Raw genomic sequence first — 15,070 nt, 5'->3', positions numbered from 1 at the left:
TGTAGGTGAGTGGTCTTCTCTTTAGCAGACTTGTGGCAGAATTAGTCCGGCTCTCCATCGCTGGGCTTGAGACTGTTTTCGACCGCAGCACAGAGAAACTGAGCTTCTACTGGGAGCCAATAAGCTCCCCTGGCGGATTTTGCTGGAGGAGAAGTCACACATGCTCCCCATGATAACACTTTAAATCTCTAGCCAGTCGTGATTTATTCGTTCATTTTCGTCCGATTGTGATTTCTCAATTGGCTAGCACTTCGAAGGGAAATACATGGGCGGTAACCTGAAGTTTCTCTAGCTGTCTTTTCTGTTCCTCTTCCTTTTTTTTTTTTTTTTTTTTTTTTTTTTTTTTAAGACCATTTCGAAACGTTTAGAGAAAGCCTTAGCAGTGACACGAAGCCAGGCACAGCCAACTCGAACCGTTTATCTAACCGAGATCCTCCAAACGATGGAGGCGAACCGGGGGCCAAGAGGTTGCAGCTCGGAGCCTCCCCTCGCTGCCTCCGCGGGCTTTCACAGCTCTTTCTGAGACCAGCACCGAGCTGGGGAGGGAAAAACATGGAAAGGAGCTCCAGCGCTAGTAAATCTTCCAGGGAAGCACCACCGAAGGCCAAGACTTAGTTGCTTAGCCAAACACATCCGAGAGGGATTTTTGGCCCCTTCACGTGGTGGAGGCCGGAGGAGTGGGTGCCTCGCCACCCCTCGGGTGCCTTGCACCAGGCCCTGGTTATGCTGAGCATCCCTGCCTGTCCGAGGAGCACGTAGCGCCCGGGTGAAAAATTTAACGTGTCATTGGCAGAGTATGTTCAGCATCAGAGATATGGCGGTTGTAAATACGCTGAGCAAACACCGCTGTCTCCCAACCCGACCAGCAAGCAGGCCTGAAAAGCGCGCTTGCACTCACGTATTGCTGTTTGCTAAACCCTAAATTGCCAGCTGCCTCCTTATAAAGGGGGAGAATATAGCTGGAAGTGAGGCAACTGCTATCTGCAAGCGTGTATTGTGCGTTGCTCGAGAGTCCCTCCATATACTTAGAGCCCACATTAGCACAAGCGAGCAAAATTCCAGCTGAAACGTATTAACTGGCAATGCAGGATTTCTTTGGTGTGCAGCCTATGCGTATAAACCTGTTTGCTCCCATTGAAAAGAGAAATGAAATCACGCTGCAAATAGCAATTTTAGCGAGAATCATTAATCACCTCCTACAATAAATACTTCTTTGTAATTCAACAGCGGTTCTGAAAGGCATTCTCTTGGAAAAGTCTGTGAAGACGCAAAGGATTTTCCTGGAAAAAAAAAAAAAAAAAAAGAAAAAAAAAAAAGTGGTCATGTGTAAAGACACAGCATCTTGGCTGTCTGCTAAAAAAATGTACACGCTCTTGGTGGAGATTGAACAGCGGACTGCAAAATACCCCATGGCAGATTTTCGTCGTTTAAGGTAAATTTTCCTTTTTCCCCCCTTCCCCCTCCGCCTCCGCTGGGAGCAGCGCGGTGCTCCCGGGCTGGGAGCCTTCTGCTCCCGCTTCCACACCGCCCGTCTTACAATAACTTCGAAAATTACATCGTCCAGCTTAAATTCTCGCATTGTGCTCCCTTTGCTAGGGCAACCAGGAGTTCACCGAGAGGACAAATTTTCTATCCCATTAATTGTTTTTTTTAGAGAAGCAGACTGACCCTTCAAACCCTTGACCTTTAAAGACAGTATTCTTTTTAATCCGGCACTTGGACCTAAATGTCTCTTTCTCTCCCTCCCTCTCCCTCGCTCTCCCGGTGTCTCTCACACATGTATTTATCTGCTCTGGCCACAAAGGCGAGCGCGGCCCAAAACGCTGGAAGTGGAAGTTTGTCAATATCTCAAAGAAAGACAAAATCACCTCGGAGTCAATTTAATGGCCGCAGGGAACGCCACGCCGTTAACCCCGCTCCCCACCTCCCCTCCACCCAGCAAGAAAAATGGGAGTTTTCCAAGGTCTCCCTCCCCGTTTCTCCCGCAATCTCTTGCTATACCTGGTGTTTTATTACACGGGGAACTCAGCTGTGACAAGCGCCTTGTGGTATTTAATAACTAGACCCATTCTGTATCGGAGGGTTACCCAATCCTGCGATTTTATTTATATATATATATATTATATTTTTTTTCAGGGTGCTGGCCGTCCCATGGACTTGCTCCTTAGTGTTTATAACGGGGAAGGGATGGGGGGAGCCCTCACACAGGCAGAGGTCTTGGCAGCCTCGCCATCAATAACCGCCCCCCCCAACCTTCCCAGTGTCTCCCCCCAGCCCCCTGGCCCCGCTCTGGGGCCCGATCCGGGCGGTCCGGGCCCCTTGGCCCCGCCAGAGCCTCTCCAGGGGAGGGTGGGACCTCCCGCGGGGGTGGCCCGGGGCCGTCCCCTCGGGCAAGCCCGGCCCACGCGTGTCCCGGCGGGGCCAAGGGCCGGGTCTCCCCGCGTGGGCAGGGGGAGCTCGGAGGCCGCCTTCCCCCGCCCCCCCCTCCGGCCCTGGGCAGCCTTCCTGGCTCCGCCCGGGGCAGCACGAAGGCAGGATTGACCCGTGCCTTGGAGGGCAGCCCGGGGGCGTGGGGGGGCCGGAGGGGGTACCGCCCCTGATGCTCCCCCCGGGCAGCAGCATCCTGAGCCCCCCCCCACCCCCCCGCATTAGTACACCACGCCGCATACAATGAAGCTCTGGCTTCAACTCACTGATGTGTGTGCGTGTGTTTGCGGGGGGGGGGGTGGGGGGGTTGCAAGGCTGCCCCATCTCGCTACGGAGCAGGACAAACCCGTATTATTCATGTCCGAGAGCTCTCCCTAGAAACTGAGGAGCTGTCAAAGCCAGCAGAGATTAGGGGACCCAAGTACGAGGATCCCTGCGCTCGCAGATAAAGGTGTTGCGTCTGTTCTGGGGGAGATATTGAAATTTTAATCTTTAGGGTCACGTGACTCATTAAATAATTAATGCAGATAGTCAGGAATGGATCTGTGGCCGTCAGTCCTCACTAGGAGTGATTCTCTCACAAGTGAAACTCAACTCCTTATTACTGGAGTTTGTTTTTCTTTCTTTCTTTCCTTTTTTTTTTTTTTTTTCCCTTAAAAAAAATCCCACCTGATTTATCTTGAAAGATTCTAAACTTCTTAAGCAAGCAGTAGGGTCTGTGTTGGTAAGTAGGTAGTGTGTATTTCTAGCTTGATGACTTTAATTGTTTGTGCTTGCTTTGTCTGCTGAGCATTTGCTTAACAAGTTTAATATTTAGAAATGTTAAATCTTTGTTTTAGCTGCCTTGTGGTCACATTACGGCTTTTGGTGATTAAGCGTTACCGAGGCAAACACATTTGATAATGTTCTAATTCACACTGTGGAAGGCTGGGTGCCACAGTGCAGGAGGACCTGCTTTGTTCAATTTTCCTGGCGTTAATAAATCACCGGCTCCTAATGCAGGGCCAAAAAAGCAATGGAAAGGCAGTGAGCATTGTAAAGGAAAAGTCATGGGCGAATTTCTCTATGACTCATTAGTCTGAACGATTTATGTACGAACTTAAAGTGCCGCAATGAATATTAGAGTTTGGGATAACAACAAATTAAAAAAAAAATGTCATAGCGTTTGTAAAGTGCTTTATTGCTACTTAGCAACTCTTTCAAGAAGAAGCATAGTTTAAAGGACTGTGGCAGTGTAAAATATGGTGGTGTGACTTAATAGCTCCAAAATAAATAACAGAAAGTCGCTGGCACCGTTTTCAGATACACACTCCATATTTAACACGAGTGGGGCAATACAGTCACGGCGTGCTTGATCAATGTTTATTGCCGCTTGTAACATGACTATTGATTAGGGATCAAAACGGCTAAGGTATGAGCTGGAGCCTAAAATGCCAGGGGGGTTCCCTCTGCTCCGGAGCTGAGCGGAGAGCAAGGTAGAGCTAAGGACAACGCCAGGCAACAGCGCCCGTGCTCAGAGATCGCAGATTGAACTTTCCATTTTCTTTTGTGTTTGCCAGTAGATTTTAACAGTCAGCGCTCTGAAATTTATGAGACGGCAATAAACAGCTTAGTAGGCTATTATTGCATGATTTTATGTAGACTGGAGTTCAACACCAAATTTAAAATTATTAGAGTAATTACGGAACTACTAAATTACCAAAGCAAAGTATCTGCTCGAAAAGTTCTCCCAAGACAGACTTAATATTTCCAAAGCTCAGATGACATCCTTCCACGAGAACTGTATTATTTAATTATTAGCATTTACATTTACTGACAATTTTAAGATGCGTTAGATGGCTTTTATTAGCGAGAATGAATACAGGGGGTACGTTATTATATCTGACAAATTCATATGTAAACGTGATTCAGTAAGTGGCATCCGAATAATCTGACTATTGTCTTTTTGGATTGTGCAATATTGTTTGTTTTAGGGGAAGAGAGACTGTCCAGTTTTCCACCCCCCTTCAATGGCTTTCAGTGTATTTTTTTTTTTTTTTAAGGAAAGTTTCGGGCCCGATGCTGTTTCAGTGAAGTCAACTGTTAGTCTCTTATTGCGCTGGTGGTGCCAGGATCGGGCCCTGGCTAACTGTTTGAATAAAAGCCCAACCACAATACTCCCCGCATTAGAACTGGAACTCTTTCCGCGTTTTATTCAACAGAGATGAACACCACTAGTTGTGTTTAATGTCTGTTCTTGATTAAATGATCCTAAACAAAGGTTTCCCAGAGGAAAATAAAGCAGACATTCATGTAACAAGAGTTTGGAATGACAATATTTCCAAACACTTGGAGACAGAAGGCATAGCTGTCTACGGGAAAGAGGAAAAAAAAAAAAAAAAAGAAAGAAGGGAAAAAAAAAAAAAAAAAAAAAGCCTCCCTCTTTTATTTCTCAGATAGCAGCGCTCCTCGCCCCGCTTCGCCTCGGACCCGCGCCCGCTCCGGCCGTGCCCGCCCGGCGCCGGGGCTCTCCCGGCGAGCCCGGTGTCGCCTATGAGTGAGCGGCTACCTCCCCCTGCGCTCCCCGTTAAGGCGTTGTTTGTTGCTTGTTTTCAGAGAGCCCGGGCACCCAGGAAAGCCGGTCCGGGCGGGCGGCGGCAGCCGGGAGAGCCTCAGCCCCAGTCTTCGCGGTGGGACGAGGTAAGAGCCCCGGGGGTTGGGGGGCGAGGGAGACGCTGCCCCGTACCTGCGCGCAGGGAAAAGCCCCCCGGAGTCGGGCTTTGGTGTGATAAATATTTAACCCAGCCGGGATTTTTCTGGATTGGCTCTATTCATCTTCCGCGGCTGGTGAATGCGCGTGTCCGGGCAGACAAAGAAGCGTGCGGGACCTGAGTGATAGCCGGCCTTATAAAGGGGACAGGAAGGATGCAAGTCATTGGAAGAGCCAAAGAGGTTGAGAATGCCTTTGTCCCTTCTTAGCTCCTTCCCAAATCAAAGGGCGAGGGAGATAGCGGGAGGCATGGCTGTGCGGGATGGCTCGGCGCTGCTTGCTGCCTCCTGCTCGAGGAGCGGTGCCGCCAGCCCTGCGCGCTTGGCGACGGGAAAAGGTTGAGTTCAGGTGGCGACCCTAGAAAAACCTGCCTTTTGTCTGAGTGCACGCACCAGAATGGACCGCAGATAAGTTTCAGGTATTTGTCCGTCCCGGCCTGCCTCGCCCCGGCCGTGGGGTGGTGGCTGGTGCCTGCCTCCTGGATGCGGTTGTTCCGCTGGCAGGAGGAACGCGATGCTTCTCATAGCGAGCATTTGCTAGAGCCAGCCTCAGAGGAGGGAGGATTACAGAGAATTAGCTTAAATTCCTGCTAGATTTACCTGCTTATTTTTGGACGCTGATGTACAATTAGTATATTTTACTACCTTTTAAAAGCGGCCATAAATTACAGGACTACAAGGGCTCTTTGTGTTGGCTTAATGGGCTGCTTAAATCTTAACTACAAAAAGGCGCTGCAAATGTCTGTTCACGCTTACGTTAGGAAATTAAAAGGGAGAACACGCTACGAAGGAACCTTCCTCCGGTGGCATGCGTCCACGGTATTTCGTGCAGAGATATTTGGGATTCCTAAACTGACCCAGCGCTCCCAGCCTCAGCTGACTCCCAGCAGAACTTCTTCCACGAGGGCAGAGTCGATAGCTCTACTCTTTATCTGCTTCGAAGTGATCAAAGAGCAACTTTATCTCTATCAGACGCACAGATGTAGGTAAACAGTTCTGCATCCCAGCAGATTTCCAGTCTTTCGAGGAAGCAAGAAAATAAATGCTTGTGTCGTATGGTCATTCCTATGTCTTCTCCACATGGGAGTGACACCTTACCTCTTAACAACTGGCATAAACGTAAACATGAAAGAAGGCAAAAATCCTAAATCTAATTGTATTGAAGGTAACTTTAAATAGCATTAGTGCTAAGAGTGGCTATTAGTGCCAGAGCTCGCACAAAGGCTTTCGCCTAATGAATGTACTTTATGAACCCAGATCTGTTTGTTGTTACTGAGCTTGGAATTTCAGCTCAGCTCGAAGCCATGTGTATAAAGTGCAGAAAAATCAGAAGCAGACCTACTGATAAACTCCACATTTATTTTTTTTTTTCTCTTAGAAACCTTGTTTCAGGTCTCCAAATCATCGAGGTAATAAAACACAATGTTGAATGTCCAGGAACAGGAACAAAGCAATATAGGGGTTGGCGGGGGAAATCTAGCGTCTGCTACTTACAAGATCATTTGAATTCGTATTTGAAAACTCATAATCATAGTACTAGAGCAAAGAAAGCTTTTTCCAAATTCGGCAGAAGGGAATCATTTTCAGCTGCGACCCAGGACAGTGTAAAGTTAGGAAGACTCCCCCTTCAGCCCTCCTAAAGTACACCCTGTGTAAGGTATTCACACGTCAAGAAGTTACTTTTCTTAAGAATTAATTAGTTTCCCCGCTACATACACGAAGTTAATTGTTAAACAGTAGTTTTAGCATTAACTTGACCATTAATACTAATAAAGATGTTCATAGAAACAGGGGTTTGAAGCCAATAGCCATAGCTAGCGTTAAGGCATTTAAGCTGACTTATGATTGTGATTTATTGCTTTTGTAGTTTCTATTTGCTCAGGACTGCAACTTCTAAAGCCATCTTTCTGCTTTTGACGCAAAGCAGTCGATAACTTTTTACAACAGACCCAAGAAAGTCTTGCTCTGCTTTTTTCAACATCTGCTCCGTTCCCCATTAATTTCGGTTTCATTGTTGCAGAAGAACTTTTCTCTGTGTTTCTTTTATGAGATCTAAACGCACTGGATTTAAAAGAGCCACGAATTCATCTCATCCAGTGAATAACAGTCTTGGTTTGTGTTTAGTGTGAGGGCAATGGAGTTCAAGTCGTGATGATAGTTGCAGCCTTAGACATGTTGTGTGTGGATAATACTCTCTTTCGTTCAGAGGTATATAATTTTTATTCCAGTTCTTAGTGAGGGGTAATATATGTATTTCCTGTCAGGAGCTCACTTCAATATGAAAAATTGCAAATTCTTCCTCTGTTGTAATGTCACGCTGACTTTGCTGCACTGTCCACTCATATACACTGTTACTGATGGGTTTAAATTCCAGTGGCCCACTTTTGCAGTCCAAGTGAGGGTAGGAAGACACGCCTGTAAGTGTAAAAGTTACCTTTAAAAAGAAATCGCCTTCCATTCTGTTCAAGGAAGTGCAGGTGAAACACTAAGAGGGGATATGCAGTTAGCTGAAAATTTTCTTCGAGCTTATGGGGGGTGGTGGAAAGATTTAGGATAAGGTATATACATCATGAAGCAAAATGCTGGACTCACAGAACTCGGTCAGAAACACGTTAAAAGCGTGAACTATCTGATTTTCTTTGACTCTAGCCAGAAAAGTTATGTGAGTTTAGGGTTTCTTTTGTTTGTTTAGCTTATTGTGTCAATAGCAAAAGTTAAACAATCTTGCAGGAAAGATGTAGTGTGTTCACACACAGGCTCGCGTGGTAGGCTGGCTCTGGGACCGAATAGAGCTTTGCTCTTTTTTTTTTTTTTTCTTATATATATATATATATATATTATTATTTCCCCCCCCTTAGGCAGAGAGCTCCCCCTTCCCATTTTTTTTTCATCGTTAGAAACCTATAATTTTGTGCATCACTCAAACTAGCTGTATAGGAAATGCGTAAGCACAGGTTTAACAGCAAGGTCCCAAAAGGTTTTGCAAAATTCAGAGGCACGCCAGTGAAGGAAGGTGTATTCTTCATAGTGTGTTACAAGGACAAAAATCAACTAGCCTCTTAGAAGAGACTCTTTTTTGCCTTTGTCAGGTAATTATAGGTCTTTTTAGTTTCTACAGGAGCCCTGATGTAGCGTGTGGGAGTTGAGCAAGCCCTGTACAATGGCAGGGTAAAGACGTCTGGGGGTGGGGGGAGGTTGGTGGTCGTCCCGTGTAGAAGGGGGCTGGAAATAATGGTATTAGGGTTTGGGCTTTCTTCGGGGGGTTGCAGAGGACACGCGACGTGGAGCAGAGTGGCGGGCCTGGGGAGCAAATGCCGGTTAATTAGGCTAAGTAGCAAAGTGCAGAGTAATCCCATGTTACGAGAAGGATTCCTCTTACTTTCCAATGGGCTTTGTATAAAGAAATATTGATGTGGGAGGAAAAAGACTCAAACCAATCTCCCCCCTTAGTCAGCTACATCTCTTGATTTTTTTTTTTTTCTTCTTCCCTCCCTTAAAACTCTTCTTCAACATACCGGGCTAAGGCTTTAAAAAGCCAAGGCTCGCTCTAAGAAACCCTGTTCCTTCAATGATTCCCTATTTCAAATAAAAGGATTTAAGTTGACGTATGACCACGTGAGCACATAATACAGCGCATTATTGTGGCATTTGGAGTGGAGACCCGGTCTGGCTCCGTCTGCGATTACGCTTTTCCAGTTTCTGTTCAGAGCAAGCACTGCTTTCTATTATTTTTTTTTTCCTGCCCCCATCACCGTCCCCGCAAGAGCTGGCCATTTCGCTGACAGCTTTCGTTCCTTATGGAAAGATTATTGTCGAGCCGAGAGGACGAAATGCTTCGTTAGAAAGGATGGATTTTATTTTAAGGTATTTCCGTTGATTGTTCATTTATGTGGTGAGTTATTGCTGTTCGAGGCAAAGGTCAGTAGAAAAGGCTGAAGCGAGTGCGTGTGTGTGCGTGCGTGTGTGTGCACCCGGAGCCAGGCTGCTTCCCCCTTTGTTTCAATTTGCTGCGGTAAATATTCAACTCTCCCCTCGCAGCGAGCGGAGCAGGGAGAGTTTGCTTCTTTATTTATTTTTCTCCATAGAGATCCCACACGGCTGTTGATGGCCAGCTGCCTCCGCTCCAGCCCCTCGATTGCCATGTTATCGTTATTTATGATCGGCTAGAGATGGGAAAGCCTCTTGTATTGTTTTCTTGCCGGGCTCCTTTTTTTTTTTTTTAATCAATTTTTAATTTTTAATTTTTAATTTTGATGTTTGTGTGTTTATTTCTGGATGTATTTGGGGAGGTCGGGGAGGACGGCGCGGGGGGGATGCTCCTCGGCTGGGGTCGCGCTCGAGTGTGCGGCGGTTGTTGTTTTATGTGTGTTTGTTCGGCCGCTGCCGCTCTGGAAATCGATGAGTATGCAATTGTGCTGCCATTTTATTTATGATGCTTTAGTGGTACTTTGTTTACCGGGAGCGGAGGGCTCAGCTCTGTGGCTTCCCCTTTCCAAATGAGCCAGGGGCTCCTCTTTATTTCTCCTCGGTGAGAAGGAGCTGAACCAAGAGCCAGCCATGGCTACTAACAATAAATCAGCCTTGGAAATGTGGTGTTGATTTTTTTTTCCCCTCTGAACGGGGATCTGGAAAGCGAGAATAACAGGGATAGCAGTGGAAATTATCTTCTAGGATAACATATACTAGTCCTAAATTCATATTCGTACTGGCTTTTACATAAATATATACATATCCGTATGTATAAATATTTGAGTATATGCATGTATGTATAAATATGTCTATGTAATTACATTATAAGGAATGCACTTAAAATGACGAGTATTGAAGAATTACGTGGTTATCCAAGGAGGGCAAAATGTTACAAAAAAAAAAAGACATTTCCCCGGTGGGTCCCGGCTTTGGGAAAGGTCACAGCGCCGAGGCTTTCTTTCCTCCAATTTGGTCAGCGCCTATTTCTGCTGTACCATTTTGGCCCCAGTTACCAGGTACTGGCAATTACTCGTCTTCTAAGGGGTCAGGGAGGTAGAAAAGAGAGGGATGAGAAACAAAACCCACTAAAAACAACCCAAAAAAAAAGGTATTTCCCCTTGAACCTATTCGTGGCCATTGTGCAGGGACCCCCAGGGCCGAGATGCTAGCGCTCATTTCTCGCTTTCTTGCTCCTTAAGCCGCTCTCAGGACAGAACTGACCCAAATATTGCCCCCTATTCCTCCCTATTTCCCCTTCAGACCATCCTGAAGCACGTTGTCCTTTATCAGACACAGCGTCTCTCTTACGCCAGGGAAGGAGAGCTGCTTTGCTCTTTTAGCATGTCTAAAAGCCGAGGTTGGCTTTGCCATGTTTTGAAATGGGCCAAAACGCGCCTCACAAATAAAATGTAAGCTTTAATTGCAGCTCGATTACTTGGCAGCGTTTCCTCTGATTTATGACCCAGTTCGGATCCATATTGACCCAGTTAAAACACTCATAAATAATACAGTCCTGCTCTGGAGCGAAAGAAAGCGAGGAGAGTTTTGTAGGAGTGGGGCATTTCGGCGGCTTGTGTAAATAACCTCAGTCCGCTGAGCAAATAGCGAATTGTCCATTGCGATTCTTTGCTGGTAGAGAACATAAACAATAATCGCGATTAACCACGTCTGCTTGGACTGTCCGATAGCCCAGTCCTTCTGCTATCCCCGCTAACTCCCTAACGCCTCGCAGAGACACCGCTTCCAGAATCTGTCCCGTTCTCCTGCAGCCTTGCCCTTTCATCCCTAAAAGCCTCCCCCATATCAACCTTGAATTATAGCGCTGGCCGCTCTTCGGAGCATCCCAGGATAAAGCGCTTTCCGGGCATTATTTTATTTGGAAACTAAGAATAACTCCACGAAGGCGGACAGTCCCGAAAACGAGACTTTTTGGAAGAAAACGCGGCTCGTTCCCGAGTCAGGAATCAGCCCCAAAGGCTCCCCGTCCCTCCCCGAGCAGAGCCCTATCGCTCCCTGCGGAATGTGGCAGAAAGAAAATATTCGGCCTCTGAGAGGGAAAGGCAGATAAAAGCAGCAGGAATCTGTGCGTTGGGACACTTATCCCTCCATCATAAGGCACATAAAAAAGAAATCATCTTCTCGTGTTTAAAATGACCTCTTTGGGGAGAGAGGGGGCGTGGGGAAACGGGACTAAGAGGCAAATACTCTTTGCAGGCAGTGAGACGAAGGGAGGAAATACTTCAGTATTGCGAGGAACCACTTCGGTTCTTACAATTAAAGTCCCTTGCAAATCCCTCCAGTTTTAAAAAGCCCCCCTCCCCCTCCCCGTCCCCGCTTTTAAATACAGACATGCAGCCCGAATAGTCAGCTCCGACGGTTCAGTGCACTCCTAGGAAAAGATGGCACAAGCTTTCGGCAGCGCTCCCCAAACCGGCCCGGTCCCCGGCGTCCGCAGGTTTCTGCAGTCCTCGGTTCCCCCTTGGCCAAATCTCTCCTCTTTATCCCGGAGGGCTCCGTCGGGGCTCAGCGGTGCCTCTGGCTTTTTGGTCGGCAAACAGGGCGAATGGCGGCTCAGCAGTTTCAGAAGAAAGTGTGGGGTTGATTATTGACTAAAAAGACTTTTCTTCCGATGCAACATTCAAGGGGTTGTTTGAAGCAAAATGCATACGCGGGATTTTTGCCTCTCCTCTCCTCCTACGCTGCCCGCTTCCCCTTTCATGTGGTGCCTTCTCACTTATGCCATAAGGAGCAAGTGTTTTCTGTTTTAGTGCTCTGTTTACAGCTTTGGTGCATGAAGTCATAAATCTTGCATAGCCATAAATGACAAAAACCATTGGTATGCGTAAGAGGCCACCCCAGCCTTATAGTGCTTTTTATTTCTCGCTTCCCCCTCGCTTTGTTTGTGCTTTAAGATGACGCCGGGCTCCCTCGTGCTTTTAACGGACAAGTTTTATTTTTAATGCCTCCATTAACCAAGTAACGTCAAATTTACACCTAGGCACTCTGCGGAGCCCCCTCTTAGGGCGCGGAGCCCACAGTCCCTCATGCCTGGGGGGCAGCGGCTGCCACTTGCTTGAAGTTCCCGTGCGAGAGCCCGGCTTGCGCCCTCGCTCCCGGGTTTCTCTTGTAGGGAAAAAGGGGGGACACCGCCCCCCGCAGCTTGGGGTGCTGGAAGAAGAAAGGCGAATGCCTTTCCCGGAGCTGCCGAGGAGCGGGAGGCGAGAGAGGGCTCCCACGGCCCCCCCTCCCCCGGGAGGCTGCGGGCACCCCGGGCCGCCTGTGCAGCACATGTGGGTGGGTGGGAGCGCCTCTGCGCCCGTCCCGGGCAATGGGGAGATTTGGGGGGGCGAGGGGGGTGTCCGGGCGTCCATCTGTGTGTGTGCGCGCTCACGCATGCATGAGTTAATAATTAGTAACTCTAATGATTTCCAGCGTGGCTCTGGAAGCATTGCCCAGAGCGGGGCTCCTGGTGGGCTTTGCTTGGCTCCCCGGACCCGGCTCTCCGGGCCTCTCCCCTCCCGGGCTTCGTGGGGCTCCCGGCGGCGGGGCTATTCCACGGCCGCCCCCAAACCCCACTCGTAAGAGGGACAAAACAAACAACCCCGCCACAGCAACCCCGGAGGCTGGTGAGAGCGACCCTTTGTGAGCGCCGTTTGTCTTCATTAGCATAATTTTCCTGGACTTTGGTGACGCCCGGGTGCTGGGGGGGGGCCGCACTCCTTCACTGCCACACTCCTCCGCTCCTTCCCCCAGCCCCCAGGCTTCCCCAGGCGGCCGCCTTTCTTTCTTCCTTCCTTTTTTTTTTTTTTAATTTGTCTTTTTTTTTTTTTTTTTCCCTATCCCCCCCCTCTTTTTCTTTTCCTCTCTCTCCTTCCCATCCCCGTCAGGCGCGGGGAGCAGCCCTGGGAAACGTCCTCGTCCTCCGGTGCCCCTCGCAGGGGGAGCCCGGGGACGGGCTGGGACAGGGTGGGCAGCGTGGAGCGGGAGGGGGCCAGGGGAGGCGGGTGCCCGGAGCAGCCGTCCCCATCCCTTGCGGGGCAGGGCTCGCCCCTCCCGGCCGGGTGCGGAGGAGCTGAGCCGGTGCCCATCCCGCAGCCGCAGGGACTTGGCTGGGGCAGCTAGTCCTTGCTCTCCCTGGGCTGTGTCGCCGAGCTTCCAAAAAAAAAAAAAAAAAAAAAAAAAAAAGAGAGAGAGAGAGAGAGAGAGCATGCTGGCTTCCGCCTCAGTCGTCAGAAGTTAAGGTAAGCAGGCCACAAATACGCTGCTATCAGTCGTGAATGGCGGAGTTTATGTCCCAGTGATTTATGACCGTAGACTTAAATGTCGGTTCAAGAAGAGTTCACAAGCTGGGGCTTCCTTCCAGGCAGTGACTGATACCCTTACACTTCGTGTTCAGGCAGCTCTCTCTCCTCTCCCCCCAACCCCCCCACCTTCTCTCAACTTTGTCTTTATCTTTCAGGAAATCTTTCGGGGGGGCTGCCTGTTTTTTTTTTTTTCGTCCAGGAGTCAGAGTTTGGGGCTCGGCTGGGAGTTAGAGGGAAAAGATGTGGTGGTTTTAGGGACGGGCAAGGGGGAGGAAAGAGAGGGTAGGGGAGAGCTGAACTGAGGAGCGGGGGAGACGGGGGGGACATGCCTCCCCCAGGCAGCTTTCATCTGCTGTCTCCGGTCTGTCTGGCGGGGGGAGAGGTTGGTGAAGGGCAGAGAGGTGTATTGCGCAAATGGAGATGGAGCCGCTGAAACGGGCACTGGAAAATTTGGGGGCCCAGCTGTGTTGGCGAGAGCTGGCCTTTTGTCTTTGATGGGGGAGAGGAGAGCTCTTCCCATCCCAAGCACCAGTTTGGGTGGCAAACTTTCTCTCCCCCTCCTCTCCCGCTAGGGCGCTGTTATTATCGTGATCCCTGGCGCTATAAATCCCGCTAGTGCTCTTTTCGCGAGTAATGGCCGTGCGCTCCTCAGGTTACCCCGCTCCTTTATAACTTTGTAGGAAGTGATTAACTTTCGCAGCCAAAGGCGGGTGCCGATTTTCCTTTCCTGGCAGAGGGCCGAAGATTCACTAGCATTTTGCCTCCGAAGGGGAGCTGCCCATTGTTCGCGCTCGGGGCGAGCAGCTCTTCGCGGCGCTCAGCCCCCGGCGCGGTGCGGGGCTCGCCCCAACTTGGAGAGCCCAGGGAAGGGCGAAATATTTGATGTCGTGACCGTACAAGGCGAGTGCCTTTTGTAAAAAATCGCTGCTGGCTCCTCATTCTCTTCTGGCAGCGGTGCTCATTTTTTTTTTTTTTTTTTCGGAAGCAAAGGAATTGAGAAAAATCACAGCAGGCCCAGAAGATATCATTAGGAAAGGGAGGCGAGGAGCTGGAAATTGTGTGCGCGCCTCAGATCTCCATCGGCTTATTAGCTTAATAACATCCAGAGAGCTTGCTTAGTGCAATAATAGGGCAGCCGCCCTGCTGTAGGTGTGCTACCTTAATTTTGTTGTGTTATAACAAAGGGAATACTGTTTTCTAAGAACTTGTATAACTTGAAAGGCTTAGAATGAGATCGTTTGGTGTATGTGTTGTGTAAGACTTTTCGCCCCTAAGCATTTGTCGTCGTTAGATGTTTTTGGGGAAAATATCCAGCTGCTTAAGTGCAGGGGAAGTGGCAAAAGAAATGAGGGCTGATGTGACTCCCGAAAAGACGGAGTTGTTTGTCAGCAAGAGGATAGGGGGACAGTGAGCAACACATTTAATTTCTGGAACAATGTGTGTGCATGTGGAAAGAGCTGCTAGATCCGAAATTGCGCATAGGTCTCTGCTCTCATTAGTGCGGGCAATTCTTTAGCTGGTTATTTTCAGGCAGGTAAGTAGTAGAATTTAATTTGAAGAATAGCAGAGAGAACAGAAGGACTGGGGGGAAAAGAGAGGGAGGAGAAAGGGATTCGCCCGGG

The 15,070-nt window shown here is 48.7% G+C and overlaps 1 protein-coding gene across 14 annotated transcripts in view; it reads left to right on the top strand.

Annotated features, from left to right (window-relative positions):
- The window catches only part of HOXA3 (homeobox A3), a 44,200-nt gene that overhangs the window by 24,387 nt on the left and 4,743 nt on the right, over positions 1 to 15,070 (top strand). For 3 of the 14 annotated variants that reach the window (XM_068674247.1, XM_068674245.1, XM_068674244.1), the window contains 2 exons: positions 1,228 to 1,432; positions 5,023 to 5,106. The exons of 3 other annotated variants lie outside the window; for them this stretch is intronic. The gene's annotated coding sequence lies outside the window, so the exon portion shown is untranslated. Of the gene's footprint in view, positions 1 to 1,227; positions 1,433 to 3,130; positions 3,152 to 5,022; positions 5,107 to 8,146; positions 9,040 to 12,630; positions 12,787 to 13,234; positions 13,386 to 15,070 lie in introns of those variants that run through there. 8 more of the 14 variants (XM_068674252.1, XM_068674250.1, XM_068674248.1 and 5 more) reach the window with 6 other exon arrangements.

The sequence above is a fragment of the Anas acuta genome, chromosome 2 (assembly GCF_963932015.1).
Source record: "Anas acuta chromosome 2, bAnaAcu1.1, whole genome shotgun sequence".
Taxonomy (NCBI): domain Eukaryota; kingdom Metazoa; phylum Chordata; class Aves; order Anseriformes; family Anatidae; genus Anas; species Anas acuta.
Note: the sequence above shows the minus strand (reverse complement) of the source record. Positions and strands in the feature narration are given on the sequence as shown.